This window comes from Ovis aries, chromosome 25, assembly GCF_016772045.2.
Source record: "Ovis aries strain OAR_USU_Benz2616 breed Rambouillet chromosome 25, ARS-UI_Ramb_v3.0, whole genome shotgun sequence".
In the NCBI taxonomy this organism is placed as follows: domain Eukaryota; kingdom Metazoa; phylum Chordata; class Mammalia; order Artiodactyla; family Bovidae; genus Ovis; species Ovis aries.
This window is the reverse complement of record NC_056078.1, coordinates 4,743,307-4,761,534: the sequence shown is the minus strand read 5'-3', so window position 1 is coordinate 4,761,534 and position 18,228 is coordinate 4,743,307. Positions and strand designations below refer to the sequence as shown.

The window sequence follows — 18,228 nt, the reverse complement described above, 5'->3', positions numbered from 1 at the left end:
ACTAAAGTCAAGACATTTAAAAATATTTCTTAATTCATTTAAAATGGCAATAAGCCCTATAGTTTTTATTATAAATAATATGTCTCATGAAATCACTATTTTCCAAAACAAAAGACATCAGTGAGCAGATGACCTTGTTTTAAATTTTTTTGCAAATCTCTTACATATCTGGCATCAGAAAATAAGTTAGATACCCCTCTCTTTACACCATGATGTGTCTGCCTCTAGGAGACTGCGCTACATTTTGTGTCCTGGTTTTGGTTTTGGCTTTGGATTTGGATTTGAAAATGGCTTTGACCTGCGAACCTCTGGAAGGGTCTTGGGAAGTCCAGGTCCTCAGATCACACTCTGAAAACTTCAGAGCAGGAGTTTCTCTGTGAGTCTGAGCTGGGTCTCTTTCTTCTCTTGCAGGATCTTGCTCTTGGCCGTGTGAGCAGGAGCCCACCACCTCAGCCAGGTAAGCCTGCCAGCAGGTCGGACCTGCAAAGCCATCCTTACCTCCACAGCTGCTTCCAGTTTGAAAGTGTGCTTTTCAAAAAAGATGCTTTCTGTTCCCCTTGGCTTGCAGATTGAATGTTCTGATTTGTCCCTCCTGCAGAGCAGACAGGACTGCCCAGGTGGCTCAGTGGTAAAGAACCCACCAGCCTATGAAGGAGACATAGGAGACATGAGACTCGGGTTCAGTCCCTGGGTCAGGAAGATCCCCTGGAGGAGGGCATGGCACCCCACTCCAGTAGTCCTACCTGGAGAATTCCATGGACAGAGGAGCCTGGCAGGCTATAGTCCAAGGGGTAGCAAAGACTCAGACACGACTGAAGCGACTTAGCACGCACGTACAGCAGACAGGGGCATTCCTCTGAGAAGCCTCTTTGGTTTGGAGTTGCCTACACTGGGGGCCTCAGGGGCAGTCACTTGCAAGTTCCAATTATTAGTTTTCTTTCCTCCCTTCCTTCTTCACTGCCTTCTTTCCTTTTCCTTCCTTCCTTTCTTTTCTTCCTTCCTTCCTTTCAGCTATTCAGCTATCATGTGGATGCAGTTAGAAAAGTCTGTGTTGAACTCCTCATAGGGTTGTTTTAACATGGGTTATCTTTATACACAATTCCAGGCAGCATCACAAATCTATTCAACAAATCTGTTGTTTAAAAAAAGCATGAGTGGAGTTCATTTGTTCTGATTCTTCCTCTTCTCTTCTGCAAAGCCTTGCGCTCTCACAGGTTTGTATGTAATGAGAACGTTGTAATTGACGAGCTGCTATGTTGTTCTTTAGTTGCTAAGTCATGTCTGACTCTTTTGTGACGTCATGGACTGTAGCCTGCCAATCTCCTCTGTCCATGGAATTTTCCAGGCTAGAATACTAGAGTGGGTTGCCATTTCCTTCTCCAGGGGATCTTCCTGACCCAGGAATAGAACCCGCATCTCCTGCGTTGCAGGCAGACTCTTTACTGCTGAGCCACAAGGGAAGTGTTGCATAATCCTGAATAGATCATTTTATCATTCCACGTCCTCCTTTTGCATTGATGAAGTTAGGACTTATTTAACCCTCATCCAGGCTTAGAAGCCTGTTTATCAGAGGATTAGAAGACTTGTTATGTGGGATAACTCAATTATGATCATTAAGGGATTACTTAGAAAAATTTGGGTTGAGCTCCAAGCTGTTACTCTTACGAAGATGAATACGATTTTCCGAGACAGCCGGTACCATGGTGTGATAGTGGCGTGCATTGCATTCGTCCTTCAGATTTCTAGTAAGAATTTTTTAACTCCTTTGGCGTCTTCTTATCAGAAAGCAGCTGTTTTGATGCCTGGACCATTATCTCACTCCTCCTTTCTCTGCTCTGAGCTTCACATTCAACCTCCTGCCTTTCTGGAAGGAAAATAAATATTGTCAGGGTGGTGCTAGGCTTCTTTGTGATCCTGTCCTCTTTTTGTTTTGGCCAGTTTTGTTAAGGTCAATAGAATTCTAGGACTCCATGGACCTCCAGAGGCACTGTCATTTGTCTCCATTCACTTAAAATATTCTCAGACTGTGAAGTTCCTCATGAGCTTGCCCAAGTTTCTGAATCAAAAGCCTAGTTTCTCAATTTGATCTATTAGGAAACAGCATCAACGGGTGCAGGGGGCGGGGCTGGGGGTCATTTGCTTGCTGACGGCAGCAACAATACCGTATGTTGTCAGGACCCAGATGTCAAGAGTGAGGTGAAACTGTGACGCCTGGGCATCAGGAAATGCATTCGCTTATATGGAAGGCTAATCTCATCCTCAGGCTCGTCTTTTTTGCTCCTGTATTCATGAAAGTTAAAGGGGCATTAACAGTCTCCAGAATATGTTTTAAAACATTTGTATCCCACTAGCAGCCAGATTTAGAAAAGCTTACCCACCTCAGGGAGACAGTCTTAAAATCTGAAGACCTAAGGGGAGAGAAACCCTGGATCCTCCAGTCACACGTTGTCCTGGAGGGTGGTTGGGTTCAATAATTGTTTATTGGATAATTTCTGTAAGTGGAACCCTCTGGTAAGTGCCAAGGGGAAGAAGATGATTAAAATGCAGCCCTTCCCTTTCAAGAGTTTACAATCTTAACAGGAAGGAAAAAAGTATATACAAGTAGCTCTAATACAGGGTTCACATCCTGTAGGCATCAGATGCTGAGATAATGCTAGAGAGCCGAGATGACCCCTCCACGATGCCTGGCATGCCCTGGGCACTTAATACACACATTTCAGTGGACAAATAAATGCATTTAGACATGTCCATTTTGGTATACTTTATTCACAGCAAAAAAAAAAAAAAAAAGGATGTGCAGAAAGAGAAGATTTGAGGGATTTCATGGGACCCAGAGATTATGAGAATTTGGTGAGGTCTCCAAGGGCTTAGGGCAGGTGGGTCAAAGTCCCCCACATAAGATGCCTTTCTCCTGTATCCCAAGACCAGTCCTACTGGTTCCTGGCCTCCTCTTCCCAAGCCTGGGAGAACGCTGATTAGTTTTCTGTTTTCCCTGAACCCATCACTTGTGTTCAAGTGATGACTTGAACAGAATAGGATTTGGTCCCTAATTTGATAGGTCTAGAACCTTGGTTTCTCATGGACTGGTTCAGTGTAAGCAGATTTAAAACACGAAACCAGTCCTGCTTTGTATTAGGAATTCTTCTTCTTTAAAAAAAAAAAAAAAAATCAGTCCGTTAATTAAGTAATTTCTGGCTGTGGTGGGTCTTTGTTGCTGCCTGGGTTTTCCTCCAGTTGCTGCAGCATGGGGGCACTCATGAGTGAGCCTGCGGGCCGCTCAGGGTGGGGCTTCTCCTGCTGTGCAGCACCGGCTCTAGGGTGTGTGGGCTCGCGCAGCTGCGGTGCTCGTACGGGGGCTCAGTAGTTGCCGCTCCCGGGCTCTGGAGCGCAGGCTCAGTAGTGGTGGCACACGTGTGGTTGCTCTGCAGCATGTGGGGTCTTCCTGGAGCAGGGATCAAACCCACGTCTCCTGCCTTGGCAGGCACCACTGAGCCACCAGGGAAGCCCCTCGGAACTACTCTTTTAATGGACACAATGACACAACTAGGGATTTCTTTCTTTTTCTTTTTTCCAGTTACTTGTTCTTCCATTAATTTCTGTCTGGTTGAATACATGACAGTGTGCCCATTATATTACAGATGATTTTTTTTTCCCCTAAAATGTGGTTCTGATCAATTTGATCACATGAGGGGGGACTTCATGATCAAATAGTCTTTCTGTATCTGCAGGCCATTCCCTTTATCTTCTAATAATTATGGTTGTGCATTATTGCAGCTTTATCTGCTTTCTCTTTACTGTGTGGTAGGTACTGTTGGGTACTCACGTCATGTTCCAGTAGCACTGAAGTAGGTATTACCATTCCCCTTGTAGAAATAAGGAAACTGGGTCCAAGGGAGCATACATGGTTTGTTCAGGGTCACAGAACTAGTCATTATGGAGCCCTGAGGACCTGGGCTGTCCCAACTCACTATGACCGTGGCCCCAGGGCAGGGTGTCCAGTTGAAGGCTGAGTCATCCCATTAGTCTTACAGAGATGTCCCAAAGTGATCTCTTCTGCAGACAGCTATGAGAGGAGCAGAAAGAAGAGTTTGTACAATTGGATTGATAAGATGGCTATATATTGATCACTCGTAAAGATAAGCCTGCTGATACTGTGTAAAACCAAATGGAGTCCTAACATCACTTTAAGGATGTGTGGTGGAATAACATAGAACAGTTACTGCGTATTCTGAAACTGCAGTGAATGCTGAGTGAATGGCCCGCCCACAGCCTGGAGACCTGCTTGTCTCAAGCCTCTTAAAACACACTTGTCCTTAAGGGTTACGAGTACCAGATCTTTGACAGCTTTGCTGGTTTTTTGGTGGCTTCTCAGTTTGAATGATAATTTGGCACGATTTCTGAAGGGTGACTGTGACCAGTATGAATATCAGTGCGTTAGGGATTATCATTAGGAAATATTTGAAATACGTCATGTCAGACATTGCGTATGCTATCTGCAGCGTTACCACTGATAAAACACCCACAGTTCTGTGCTGTAAAGACTGTATTCCCTTGGAGACAGGCTGCTCACACCCATCTTGGTTCAGAAACCTGAGCGTCAACACGGCTTTTTTAGAGAACGTGTAGTTTTATAAGTTTTCTTTCCTTTGTTTAAAAAATTTTTGAAATTTATTTATTTGGCTGTGTCTGGTCTTGTTTATGGCGCACAAGCTTCTCTCTAGCTGTGGCTCGCAGGCTAGGTGTGGGATCTTAGTTCCCTGACCAGGGATCGGACTCACATCCCCTGCATCGTGAGGCGAATTCTTCACCACTGGACCACCTCCTCTGTTTTCATTAAACATTACTCTTTGGAGAAAATATCAGTGGAAAATTTCAATGGAAGCGTTCCACACTGGAACAGTAGATGGTGTTAAGATCTGGATTCTGAGGTAAAATATTGTTTTTCCTTGATAAAAACAACTTTCCCTGGTAATTAGTAGAGTATCTGATAGAAGCAGAGAAGCAAAGCAAGTGTCCCCTCTGAGAATCACCCCACGTTCCACAGCCCTCCTGCCCTGCGTCCTCTATGACTGGGAGGCTGCAGACGAGGCTCCTTTGTCCCCTTTACACCTTGAGACACAGTAGGAGTCAGGGCGTGGCAGCCTTCCCTTCTGGAAGGTTGTTCAGAGGAAGGAGCAGAGTCCGCCCGTTGGGTGAAATGTGCCAGGTACCTGCGTTTAATAATCTGCTAACAGAGGTGAGCGTGTTTCTGTGGCACTGAAGCTTCTCTCTAGTTGTGATGCTGGCTTCTCTAGCTGGGGCGTGCAGGCTTGGTGGCCCCACGCGGCATATGGGCTCTTGGTTCCCTGACCAGGGGCTGAACCTGTGTCCCTTGCACTGGAAGGTGGATTCTTAAACACTGGACCACCGGACAAGCCCCTAAACACACTGTAAAAATCAGACGCCTCGATTCTGTCTTCTCCTCAATGTAGTGAGGCAGCTGCCAACCCTTTCTGTTTGAAGCTTCTCTTTCCTTCAGTGGGAGCAGCTCTGAGGTCGTCTCCCCACCCTGTCGGTGAGGGTACTCCAAGGACAGAGGTCACCCAGACACTTCAGGAAAGTCGCGCTCTCAGTTGCCCGAGCCGACTCCCACGTATTTGCAGACAAGCATCTGGAAAATGGACTTGGTGGAAAAACACAGTTTAGTGACAAGAGCATTAGAGAACCTTCATTTTAAGGTTGCACGACAACAGGGTTTGCTCTCCAGGTGGTGAGGTTATTAACTTAATGTCACTGTTGCTGAAAAGAGAGTGGGTCAGGAGGATGCAGGTCCCAGGCCATGTCAGAGTCCCTGGGGCGGCTGCCAAGTGTGGTTTCTTGGCTTTGTGCAGGAAAGAATTCAAGAGTGAGCTGTATTAACGTGAAAGAAGATTTATTCAGGGAGGAAACACGCTGCATAGACAAAGGTGGGCCACCTCAGAAGGTGAGAGCGGCACCAGGGTGTGGGGGTGTCGGGTTTTATAGGGGTGGCTGATTTCATAGGCTAATGAATGGGAGAAGTATTTCGGCTATTTTGAGGAAGGGGAAGGGATTTCCAGCAGCTGGGCCATCACCCACTTTTTGCCCTTTCATGGTGGGCCTTAGAACTGTCAGGGCGGCGCTGGGGCTGTCCCTTAGCTTGCTGGTGGGTTACGGTGAGCGTGGGCTGAGGCTCAAGGTCTAGTGGGAGTCAGCTCATCCGCCATCTTGGACCTGTTTGGTTCTAATCAGTTTGTGTTCCCTTGGGTTAGGTCATTCTTTTAAAGGTTGTGCCCTGCTCTTTCCTGTCTTAACCTTTTGTGTGTCACAGTTTGGATATTGGCAAAATGGAGATGATAACTTACCATAAAATTTTTATTTGAATTCAGAGAGGCAGTGTTTGTTATAACTGATCTAGCTATTTTATTAATTTCCTTTTGATTTTATCTGATAAATGTGCGTAAGTCCCTTTGTAAGACACTGTTATTTATTTTCCCCCTCTCAGCTTTATCATCCCCACAATGAAACTCTATGGGTGCTTGTTGCTCAGTGTGGGACCCCATGGATCGTAGCCCGCCAGGCTCCTGTGTCCGTGAGGTTTTCCAGGCAAGAATGCCGGAGTGGGTTGCCATGCGCCCCTCCAGGAGATCTTCCAGACCTGGGGACTGAGCCTGCGTCGCCTCACTGCAGGTGGATTCTTCATTGTCTGAGCGGCAAGGAAGCCCTTGTAGAATCCCCTTTTTATAAATACACTGAGAACAAGGAAGGAAAAAGCAAACGCCAAGTTAAAATCGGAGATTAAGGAGAATTAAAGTTTGGGTTTTCGTTTTTTCATCTTCTCATGACCTTATCTGAGTTTTTGGAAGCTGCCCGTTGTGACTTGATTTTTATTCTGTCCAGCAGTGGTTTCTAGAAGAGCAGCACGCATGGCCTCTGGTTGGCCCATCCTTTGCAGGCTTCATCCCTGGTGCTTATGTAAGCAGATAGGTTAGGGGTCCCTGGAGAAAGAGATCTCAACAGGAGAACCCATTTTCGCCTAACCTATTTTGTGACCTAAGCCTGGCCACAATGCTTGCCCTGGAACAGGCCTCAGTGATTAAGGGAGGAGATGCAGAAACTAGGGAGGCGCAGTCAGAAAACAATAGCGTAGGACTTCCCTGCTGGTCCAGAGTTTAAGGATTTGCCTCACAACGCAGGGGTCATGGGTTCTGCTCCTGGTCCTGGAGGATCCCACATGCCGTGGAGCCACTAAGTTGTCAAAACTCCTGAGGCTGCCCGCTTCAGAGCCCGTGCTTGGCTCCCGGAGAAGCCAGCGTGATGAGGAGCCCACTTGTCACAACCAGAGAAAGCCTGCACGCAGCAGTGGAGACCCAGCACAGCCCCAAATAAAAACATAAAACTTTTTAAAAAGGAAAGAAACAGTCGTCCCCCCTGGGTGCAGGGTCCTGGTTCCTTACACCTTTGAGTTCTGCAGAAACTAAGGCCCATCCAGCTGGAGGGTGGAATGCTGATGCTGACCCTTCAGACTTCATTCAGTTAAAGCTTGGACTCTGTTGACTTTTGCCCCAATTCTATGGTGAATTCTCCTCTACTCAAGCCCCTTCATGAACTTGCATGTACCCTTGGCTTAAAATTTCTCAATTTTTCTCTTCGGGGAGACACTGTTTTGGGAAGGATCCCAGTGTTCTCTTTATTCCTTGTGAGTAATTATAAAGCCTTCCTTCTCCCATGCTTTGCCCTGGTCGTGTCTGCACCCACCAAGAGGTGAGCCCAGTTTTGGGATCACACTTACCCCACCCTCTAGGTTTTTGGTGGCTTCCCCTCGCCTTGGGGGGCTTCCCTGGTGTCTCAGTGGTAAAGAATATTCCTGCTAATGCAGGAGACTCGGGTTCAGTCCCTGGGTGGGGAAGATCCCCTGGAGAAGGAAATGGCAGCCCACTCCAGTATTCTTGCCTGGGAAATCCCATGGACAGAGGAACCTAGTGGGCAATGGACCTGACTTGGCATAAAAACTGTTTCCTTAAGCAGTGGTTCTTAGCCTCACCAGAGAAGCTTTTAAAATTGTCAGGTATTTAACACTGATACTTAAAAACTGAGTTGGAAACTAAATTTCTGATGTCTATATCTTTCAAAACTTGCCCAGGGGAAGACTGAGAACTCTGCTTTAGTGTAAGGGACTGTGAACGCGGTACAGGCAGTAATCGCTATGATGTGGGTCTCTCTTTCCTGTCTGTTTCTGTGGGGGGAAAACAGACCTCCTAAAGGTGACAGGTGGTGCAGTGGCAAAGAATCTGCCTTCCAGCGTAGGAAATGCAAAGAGACACGGGTTGAATCCCTGGGTCGGGAAGGTGCGCTGGAGTAGGAAATGGCAACCCACCCCAGTATTCCTGCCTAGAAAATCCTATGAACAGAGGAACCTGCCTGGCTACAATCCGTGGGGTCGCAGAGCTGACACGACTGAGCGACTGCACACACGTAAAGGTGACAGTGAATATTAGAGGAATGGGGGCCTCACCCCCCGCCCCCCAGTGACTGCACACGCGTAAAGGTGACTGTGAATATTAGAGGAATGGGGGCCTCACCCCCCACCATTTTCCTGTGCAGGCTCTTGGGCTAAATTGGCTTGCTGGCTGTTCAGACGAGGTGAGGAAGCCAGGGAGGGGGCAGCGCGGGAGCTTGTACTGCCCGGAGTGCATTTGGTGTTCTTTCCACCCCTTTGTCTATTGTTTGGAAGTTGAATGTGTAGAGGTGATTCCTCCGTGTGATCTGCTTGCTGAACTGTACTATTTTTAGGCACTAACCCACACAATAGCTTTATAAAAAGGCTATTGAACCTTTTGAGGCTGCTGGATTTTGTCTGACAAGGGCTGAGTTACAAGGAGGCTCTCCCGCCTCCCAGTTCAGGCATGTTGGATTTTTTTCTGTTGTTTCTTCTTTAGAAAGCGTCTGAAGAGCTTCAAAATACAGTGGTTTGGCAGCTTGACAGGTGATGCCAGATGTCTGTGTAGTTCTCCCCCAGGCCCCTGCTCTCCAGACACAGAGTTTCACAGGTGTATGTTGGGTTGCTAATTTTTATTTTGTCTCCTTTTCCTCTTAAAATGTGCTAAAATATGCATAGTTCATAGTGCTGGGCACAAAAGTGAACTCATGAAGCATTTTCTTATTTTTGAGTCTCTGCCCTCCTTCTAAAGAGATGTGTTTTCCTCCGTCGAGGGGATCCCCTCGTCTGGATCTGCTTAACAAGTGGGATTAAACAGCAAGCCGGTATGATGTTATTGTAAATTTGTTTTTAAAATGACAGTCAGACCTTACTGGTTCCTAATCCAGTCTCAGTCTATGCATCCATCCATTAGGAGGCAGAAGCAAGACTTACTAGTAGTTTTGATGGAAAAATAATTACTCGTGAAATAATGTGATCCCCTTAATGTGTCCACATAATGGAGTGGATATTGTATGTGATTCTTTTCTTCTTTTCCTCTATCTCTCTTCATTAAAATCCTATAATAGGCAGTGTATTAGAGTTGCCCCACTGGCTTTGACTTTTTAAAGTACGTATCTTCATAAAGTTCACTCCCATACTCATTTTCCACCAGGCAGTTAGCCAAGTGAAGATTCCCTTCCCTGGTGCTCGGTGATGGGCAGACTCCAGCTTATCTATGACAACGTGCGTGATTAATAGGGCTGGTGTTAACTCCTTTGTGTCAGTGTTGTGAATGTGTGATTCTCCTTGGCTCTTCAACTGTGCTGTTAGGATCCATGTCCTAGGTCCTATCCATGCCTTCTTGATGAGGGGAACATTTTGGGTAACATCCCAGATACATGTGGGTCACTTCCCCTCTTGCGTCTCATCAGTATTTCTCTAGGATCTGATACCCTTCACACCTCCTTGGGGGGTTGTTGCCGATTTGGGCAGCTCATCCCTGTTGCTGCCGTGGTTATTCTGTCGGAGTCTCTGGGACCTCTGCAGGGGCTGACTTTCTGGCACCCTTTTGCCTCCATCCCTGAAGGAGCCTGCCCTCCTGCTAAGTCACCTCAGTCATGTTGACTCTCTGCAACCCTGTGGACCATACTCCACCAGGCTCCTTTGTCCATGGGATTCTTGAGGTGAGAATACTGGGGTGGGTTGCCATGCTCTCCTCTAGGGGATATTCCCGACCCAGGGGTTGAATCCATGACTCTCGGATCTCCTGCATCGGCAGGCAAATTCCTTACCACTAGCGCCACCTGGGAAGCCCCTGAAGGAATCTAGTTTCCAAACCTGCTCACTACTTGAGGTCTTTTTTTGGTCTGTGGCATGCAGGGTCTTAGTTCCTGACCAGGGATCGAACCCGTGCGTGCCCCCTGCAGTGGAAATGCAGAGTCTTAACCACTGGACCGCCGGGGAAGTCCCATCTGAGGTCTGTTTTGAACTAGCCGTTCCCAGGCCCCCTGCACACACTTCCCCACGTCCCTTTCTCTCCTGCCCCTGGATTCTGGTTGAGAAGGTTAAGATGGAGGCTCGTATTGTAAATAGGATCCTTCTCCTGCAATCGTCCGAGTGGACCTCTGCATGTTTGGGAATCATCTTGGCCTTCAGAGTGCCATTGTATAGGCGAGGGCTTCCAAGCCCAGCGTGCTAAGGAACTTAGGCAGGGTCCCACCTAAGATCTGCCAGTCACGGGTGAGGACTGTCCTGTTTCTGTGTCGTATTGTAGATGTGGCAGAAATAACCAGCAGGATCACTGGGCCGTTGCTCCTGGATGCACACAGATTGCCTTCCTGCTCATTTATTTTCCATCTCTGACACAGAGGGACATGGGATGACTCTGTGATCTCTGTATTCAGCCTACCTAGGACCAAACTCAAAGGTAACCAGTGTAAGATCCAGCTTGAATCCTTGTACAGTGAGAGACTTACTGTTAAGTGTATCACTTTGTCATTGTTGTGGTCTCACGTTTGTGTTGAGTGGGGGCTTCGGTTACTTTGCATGCTGGTGGGTTCATTTGCTAAGTCGTGTCCAGCTCTTTGCGATCCCGTGGACTACACAGCACACCAGGCTTCCCTGTCCTTCACCATCTCTCAGAGGTCATTAGCAAGTTTTATACAACAAAGCAGGATCATAACAGGGGCCCTTCAGAGTCCAGCCAGTCAAGGCCTAAATGTAGTCCTTATTCTGATGCCGTAGTGACAGACCAGGTGCGTATTTACAAATTCACTTAAAATAAGCAAAGCTCACTTCTTGAAATTTGTGTGAAACCTCTATTTCCTTTACCCTGATAGACTGTGATGTGGAGTTGGGGAGACAGTCTAGGAGGACAAGGTGGTCATTTATGTCATTAGAAGGTGAAAGAAAGGTCCAGGAACTCGTATTTGCCCGACTTGACCTTGGTAACCTGGAGATTGTGATGCGGCTCCTAAAGACTTGGTCCTTATAGGAAATGTCTGTATCAGCTGACTCCTTATCTGTGTGAGCAAATGTGTAAGACTCACAAGGCATTTTTAATTCTATTTTGGCTGCACTGGGTCTTCATTGTGGTGGGCTTCTTTTGTTGAGGAACATGGGCTCCGGAGCGCACAGGCTCTCTAGTTGCGGCTTGGGCTCAGTAATTGTGGTGCGTGGGCTTGGTTGCCCCACGGCTTGCAGGACCTTAGTTCCTTGACCGGGGATTTAACCTGTGGCTCCTGCAGTGGATGTGCAGAGTCTTAAAATGCTGGGCCACCAGGAAAGTCCCGAGGTTGTACTTCCTACCAGGCTTGTGCGTTTGGCTGTGGAATGCAAAGCACTCTGCACCTATCCGGCTGAGCTGAGTTTATCTCATTAATTGCCTGTATCTGGAACATCCCTTTTGTATGACGGTGTTGAGGAAAAGTTTATCGAATGAGATGCTGGTGCCTGGTGATGGTGCTCTGCGTAATGAAGTACTTTTCCTCGCTGGGCTGATTTCTGTGTCACCTTTTCATCCCCTGTGGGCTGGCAGGAGGGAAGCTGGGCTCTGACTCCCTGTGGGGCTTGGACAGCTGAAGTTGCAGATGTCCAGAAACTTGTGTGAATTCAGGTCCTCCCCTACGTTACATACTGGAGATCACCAACACCCCTCTCCTCTCACCTCCCCACTCCAGCCCCTGCCCCCCACTGGTAGGATGAGGACTCTAGAGTGTGAAATTAACACATCAAGGGAATTTATATCATGGTAGCCTTGGGCTGGTTTTTGCAAATTAAATTTTGCAGACATTAGCCTCAGCTCAGTCCCAGCACTACTAATTTCATACTGGTGAAGCCAAACTTGTTTCAGTGACGTTTCTACCCTGAGAGGTAAAGAATCTGGTTTACATTAGGATGGTGAGTCTTGCTGAGTAGATTGTTGTCTCTTTTGTAAAACCTACTGTTAACCGAGGGAGATTACCCTCAGTAAAACTCCTTTGACATGGTGTAGCAGTTTGAGAACATGCGTAAGTATGCAGAATGGTGCGTCAGCCAGCCAAAGTGCCAGCCAGCTCTTTCAGAAGACTCTTGTGGGTAATATTCATTATTTGGCATTCAGGAAAAAGAAAAAAAATATTTCCCAGTGCACTCTCAGACCCAATTTTTTCACTGAGACCCGTAATCACATTAACTATGATCACTAAGCTAAGATGCTCAATTAGTAATTTACAAAAATAAATATAACCGTCATGGGACCCCGAATACTGACCTCTTCTTGGTCCCCATGTTCACTGCCTCCAGGTAGGCAGAGGTCAGAAGGTTGCTGGGCACCTTTGCAGTGGGAAAAGGGGAGAGGGGTGAATTGAAGGATTGCTGGACCCCATAGTGACAGTTAAGAGGAGATACCCCGTCTAGCGGGCTTCCCTGGTGTCTCAGATGGTAAAGAATCTGCCTGCACGTAGGAGACCTACGTTTGGTCTCTGGGTCGGGAAGACCCTCTGGAGAAGGAAATGGCAACCCACTCCAGTATTCTTGCCCGGAGAATCCCATGGACAGAAGAGTCTGGTGGGATGCAGTCTATGGGGTCGCAAAGAGTCAGACACCACTGAGCGCCTAACCCTTTCCACCCTGGTTAGGGGTCCTTTGCCCTAGGATGCTAGAGTTTGCTATAGGTTTCTTGTTTCGACATATCTCCATTCCCTGACCAAAACGCCTTCCTTAATTATATTTTGACATTATTTAGACCTTTAACAGTTAAATTTTACAGGCCTCAAGGCTTCTTGTTCTTTTAAATTTGAATCTTGGTGGTGGTGGTGGTGGTGTGGGTGGTGGTGGTGGTGGGGGTGGGGGGGTGGTAGTGGGGGGTGGTGGTGGGGGTGGGGGTTGGTGGGGGTGGGGGGGGGTGGGGGGGGGGGGGGGGGGGTGGTGGTGTGGGTGGTGGTGGGGGGGGGTGGGGGTTGGTGGTGGGGGGGGGTGGGGGTTGGTGGTGGGGGGGGGGGGGTGAGGGTGGTGGAGGATCCCCTTTGGTGGTGGATCCCCTTGCTTCTCATGCCTCTGGGGGAGGGTTCCCTGTTCCAGATGAAAGCCCATGGCCTGCAGTCTCCAGGTAGGGTTCTGTTTGAACCATGTTGTTTGTGACGTGTCACTTTTTCCGTAGGGCTGTGTCTTTGTTCTGGCTTCCTCTCCACACCAGCGTTGCTTCACTGATGTGGACGTAAGAGTTTATATAGGAGCACTCTGCCTGAATGTCCTACCTGTGGGCTCTGTCTGGTCCCATAGCACTTGGCGTCATGCTGGTCCCGGCTGCTGGGCGGGGTGGCGCTTGCTGGCTCCGGGCTGCCTGGCGTTGTGTCGTTTAGCTGACAGGTTTTGTTGGTTGCTTGCTTTTTGCTTTGCATTTTCACCGTGCCAGGTACCTTGTTAGGCACAGTGAGAGAATGTGAAATTGAATAACTTTCTCTGCTTTCTAGATTCTTAGTCTAGCAGGGGGACAGACAACATGTAAATAAATAAGTCATGATACTGGGTAGTGTTTGCCAGGATACAGAGCGGGTGAGAGCCATGGTCCCAGAGGTGGTAAGAGCACAGGAAAGACTCATTGCCTGCAGAGAAACTGTTCTTGCCGAATTTAGGGAAGTCTGTAGTGCCCGGGGTTTGGGGTAACCAGGGCTCAGTGGTAGCGAATGGAAATTCTTTTTAAAAAAAAATATTTATACTTATTTATTTACTTGGCTGTGTCAGGCCTTAGTTGCAGCATGAGAGATCTTTAGTTGTGGCATGTGGGAGCTAGTTCCCTGACCAGGGATCGAACTTGGGCCCCCTGCATTGGACGTGCAGAGTCCTAACCACTGGACCACCAGGGAAATCCCTGGGATTGGAACTTCTGATTGAAGTCATAGTCTTGTAGGGTCTAGCAGCCTGTGGCATGCATGTTGAAGAAACACACAGGAAGAATTTTGTAGACCCTAGACTAAAAAAAATTAGGCTTCCCTGGTGACTCAGTCGGTAAAGCGTCTGCCTGCAATGCGGGAGACCAGGGTTCGATCCCTGGGTCGGGAAGATCCTCTGGAGAAGGAAATGGCAACCCACTCCAGTACCCTTGCCTGGAAGATCCCATGGACAGAAGAGCCTGGTATGCTACAGTCCATGGGGTCGCAAAGAGTCGGACACGACTGAGCGGCTTCACTCACTTACTCAGACTAGAATTAAACACCTACCCCTGGAGTATAGTATGTTGCTTCCATAGCTGAAAAGCTAACTAAACTCTCTGAGTCCCTTATCTCACATTTAACAGGGACATTGATAACCACGTCATTGGACGTCCTACCCCAAGTTGAATGCCTCAAGCGGAGCCTGGACCGAAGCTGGCATTCGGTGTGCTGTGTCCTCCTGTCCATTCTGTAAGCCTCCTGAGTCTGTTCAGTGGACTTTTCCACCAGCACCTCTGGTGGATTTGACAGGCACTGACCTTGCCGGCCTCTCACCTCCTTCTGCCCTTTTTCTTTATTTAGCGGTCGTCTTTAGTATCTGTTCATCGTTTGCTGATGGAGCACAGGTGAAAATTTACGTTTGTGGGATGTAGGATTTTCTCTCCATTCCTGACTGTGGCCCTAGAATGGTCGTAAGTGTCTCTCTTGTCTCTCTCTTGGCTGTTCTGATTTCCTCCATTCTGTACTCTTTGAAATTTGGTATCTGGATCTAAAAAATGGAAATGCAGTGGACTTAAAAAAAAATTATGTATTAATTTTATTTGGAGGATAATCACTTTGCAACACTGATGGTTTTGGCCATACCTCCGTATGAATTGGCCATGAGGTATATATGTGTCCCCTCCATCCTGACTCCTCCTCCCCTGAAATGAACTTTTTAAAAGAAGCGTACTTTAAGTTTTTTGGGTACATAATCTTATTTGTTGTTTTGCAGACCTAAGTCTGAGCCCCGTGTTCATTAGCTTGGAGCCTTTCAGTCTTCTTCTATTTTTAAAACACTGTAGAAGAGACGGTAAAATGTTTTACAAAGCAGAAGTTCAGGATTCTCAAGTGTGATTGAAAGTAACTCCTGGTGACACATGCTTTCTCTGGACTTTCTCTTGTTCTGTCTCTGAACTACACACTTACCTGTCTAGTTTCCCATATCTGTGTGAAGTCTGTGTCCCATTCATAGCCGCCTCCTAAGTGGCAGGGGTCATATTCCTGTTAGGGTCTGCAGCACTTTGAGCACATTTACAGAATTTATTTTCACTGGGTGCATTAAAACTGCACTGTGGCCCCACCTATCACTGAAGGGAGGGAAGGGAAGTTTTGGATTTCAGTCTTTCTTTTAAAAAGTAAGTGGAGGAACTTCCCTGCTGGTCCAGTGATGCAGACGCCACACTTCCTTTGCAGAGGGCCTGGGTTCGATCCCTGGTTGGGGGAACTGAAGACCCCACATGCCGTGGGGATGGCCAAAAAAGTAAAACTAAATTAAAAAAAAAAAAGTGACTGATGTTCACCATTTGGATATCTCTGCTTGAGCGACACTGGCAGCCCCACCACCTACAAAGAGCCTTGAGGCCCCGACGCTGACATCGGGCCAACAGTGCAATCGAAGTGGAGGAGATCGGAGGGTCCACCAGCATAAGCCTTGATGATAGAGACTTGGTTTGGTTTAGTTCAGTTCGTTCTTCTGTTGGACAGTGGTAAAGAATCCGCCTGCCAGGGTAGGAGATGTGGGTTTGATCCCTGGTTTGGGAAAATCCTCTGGAGAGGAAATGGCAACCCATTCCAGCATTCTTACCTGAAAACATTCCATGGACAGAGAAGTCTGGCAGGCTGCAGTCCCCAGGGTCACAAAGAGTTGGACACGACCGAGTGACTGAGCATGCACACACATTCCTTTGGTAGTTTCTAGAACAGGCAGAGTTATCAGCTTTAATCACAGTCTGCACAGGAAGCATCCTTGAACAGCGCAGCGGACCCTGCATTCCTGAGGCCGGTACTTCAGCCTGAGCACTCCTGCTATCTTTGGTCGGAATGTCGCGTCTAAGAAATCCCATGTTAGCTCCGCAGGGACTCTCACCATGGGGAGGCGATGCTTGACCTGTTGACAGTCCTCTGCTTTTACGCGGGCTAGTCTCTGCTTCAGAATGCCGCTCAAGGACATCGTTGCCAGGGAAGCAGGTTTTCAGTTAATACCCTCGTGATGGATGAACACCCCTCCCCCCCACCATTCTCCTACAATGGAGAATTCACAGAATGGCTTCATTTAGAAATGGTTTTTGCTGTTTTCTAGGACTGAGACCGCGGTCCACTGTCCTCCTGCTGTTCTGTCCTTTTCATCCGTTCATTTATTTGAAATTCCCTAAGACCCAGTAGGCTAGTGGGTGCTTTTCGAATCTGCTGATTTTCTGTGAGGCTGATGTCATGGTCTAGAGCTTTACCCTTACATATGCTAATTATTAGATTACACTGGCAGTTGGGGGGCTTTGTTGGAGGGCCTTGAAAAAGGTGGATTATACATGGCTGTCTTCTCTGTCTTGGAGATATTTCCGTGAGAGCCTGTGTATGGCAGAGCAGTGGTAGGACCTGTGGGCTGTGGCACGTGGTTAGAGCCAGTCTTTAGGACGTGGGAGGTGTGGGGGTCTCCATGCTCGCCCTCGTCGGGTGTTAAGTTTGGAGAGTGTTCTGTGGATTCTCTAGCCCCAGGTTAGCGCCAGGTTAGGGTCAGGGTCACTGTGAGTCGGGTTACCTCCAGACTTGCCTCCAGGAATGCCTGCTTTCCAGATCTGGCCTACATACCGTAGGGGTGTGTTTTTGAGTCTAAACACTTTCCTGTTTAAATTTGTCTTGGGGATACCTCAACTACAAGATGGCACAACACGTTTGTTTCCCTAGTACTAATGAGCACAGGCTCTGCGATTCAGAGCCTTGAATAGAGTTTGTGTTATATCTGACTTTGAAGTGAAAGCCTCGGCCAGGATTGACGAATGAGTATACATCCATTTGTTTTGTTTTGGGCCACACCTCGGGGCATGTGGGATCTTAGTTCCTCCATCAGTGACTGAATCCTCTCACCCCCTGCCTTGGACGCTCAGAGTCTTAACCACTGGACTGCCAGGGAAGTCCCTGTGCATCCATTTGTAAATGCAGCTTCTGGTTCAACTTATGTGCTTTTCTTTCATAGGCACTTATTATAAGGATGCAAGTCAAATACTTAATAGAGAGAGAAAAGAGGACTTTTGGTTTTGTTAATTACAGACACTCGTGGATGGTTCGCAGCCTTGCTCACATAGACACTCATTGTTGGAAATTATTTCCCCATTGTTAGTTTAATAAAAATAAGTGAAACTTTTTTAATCTGTTTGTTAAAATTAAACTGATAAACTCTGGAATTCCTGGGAACAGCGTCCAGCTCATCCAGCTCGCTGTGACAGCCGCAGGGCCAGGGTGCACCCCAGACATGCCTGGCTGCAGATACCGTTTCTAGAAAGAAAAACATCCTTCGTGTGCCATAGTGTCAAAATATATCTGCGTTATGTAAATGGTGCACTCCTTGAAATAAGTAATTGTTTCATTCTTCATTAGACTAGCCTTCTTGCAAAAGCAACCTGCAGAGAACTCGAAACAGTATCCTGAGAAAGAATAAAGGAAACTGATTTGAGGTAAGCTTTGTGGAAAGGGTTTTCCTATTGAAGGCTTCCTTATTTGAGAGATTGGATTAAGGTAAATTTGTTAAAAATAGAACCTTGAATGTAAATATTCTATTTTATAATCCCTTCTTTTAGCAGAACCCCTTCCTGTGACTTTTCCTATGTGAGCCAGTCTCTCATTGGAACATATTTGTCTTGTTAC

General features: G+C 47.3%; 1 protein-coding gene and 1 non-coding gene across 24 annotated transcripts in view; one reads left to right on the top strand and one right to left on the bottom strand.

Moving 5' to 3' along the window:
• The window catches only part of SIPA1L2 (signal induced proliferation associated 1 like 2), a 247,224-nt gene that overhangs the window by 66,173 nt on the left and 162,823 nt on the right, over positions 1-18,228 (top strand). For 12 of the 23 annotated variants that reach the window (XM_042241105.2, XM_042241104.1, XM_042241114.1 and 9 more), the window contains exon 2: positions 412-457. The exons of 1 other annotated variant lie outside the window; for it this stretch is intronic. The gene's annotated coding sequence lies outside the window, so the exon portion shown is untranslated. Of the gene's footprint in view, positions 1-411; positions 458-5,870; positions 5,963-14,693; positions 14,800-17,961; positions 18,039-18,228 lie in introns of all 23 variants that reach the window. 10 more of the 23 variants (XM_042241109.2, XM_042241111.1, XM_042241107.1 and 7 more) reach the window with 3 other exon arrangements.
• Positions 14,190-14,262, bottom strand: TRNAG-UCC (transfer RNA glycine (anticodon UCC)). Its single transcript has one exon. It is a non-coding gene; the product is annotated as a tRNA-Gly (tRNA).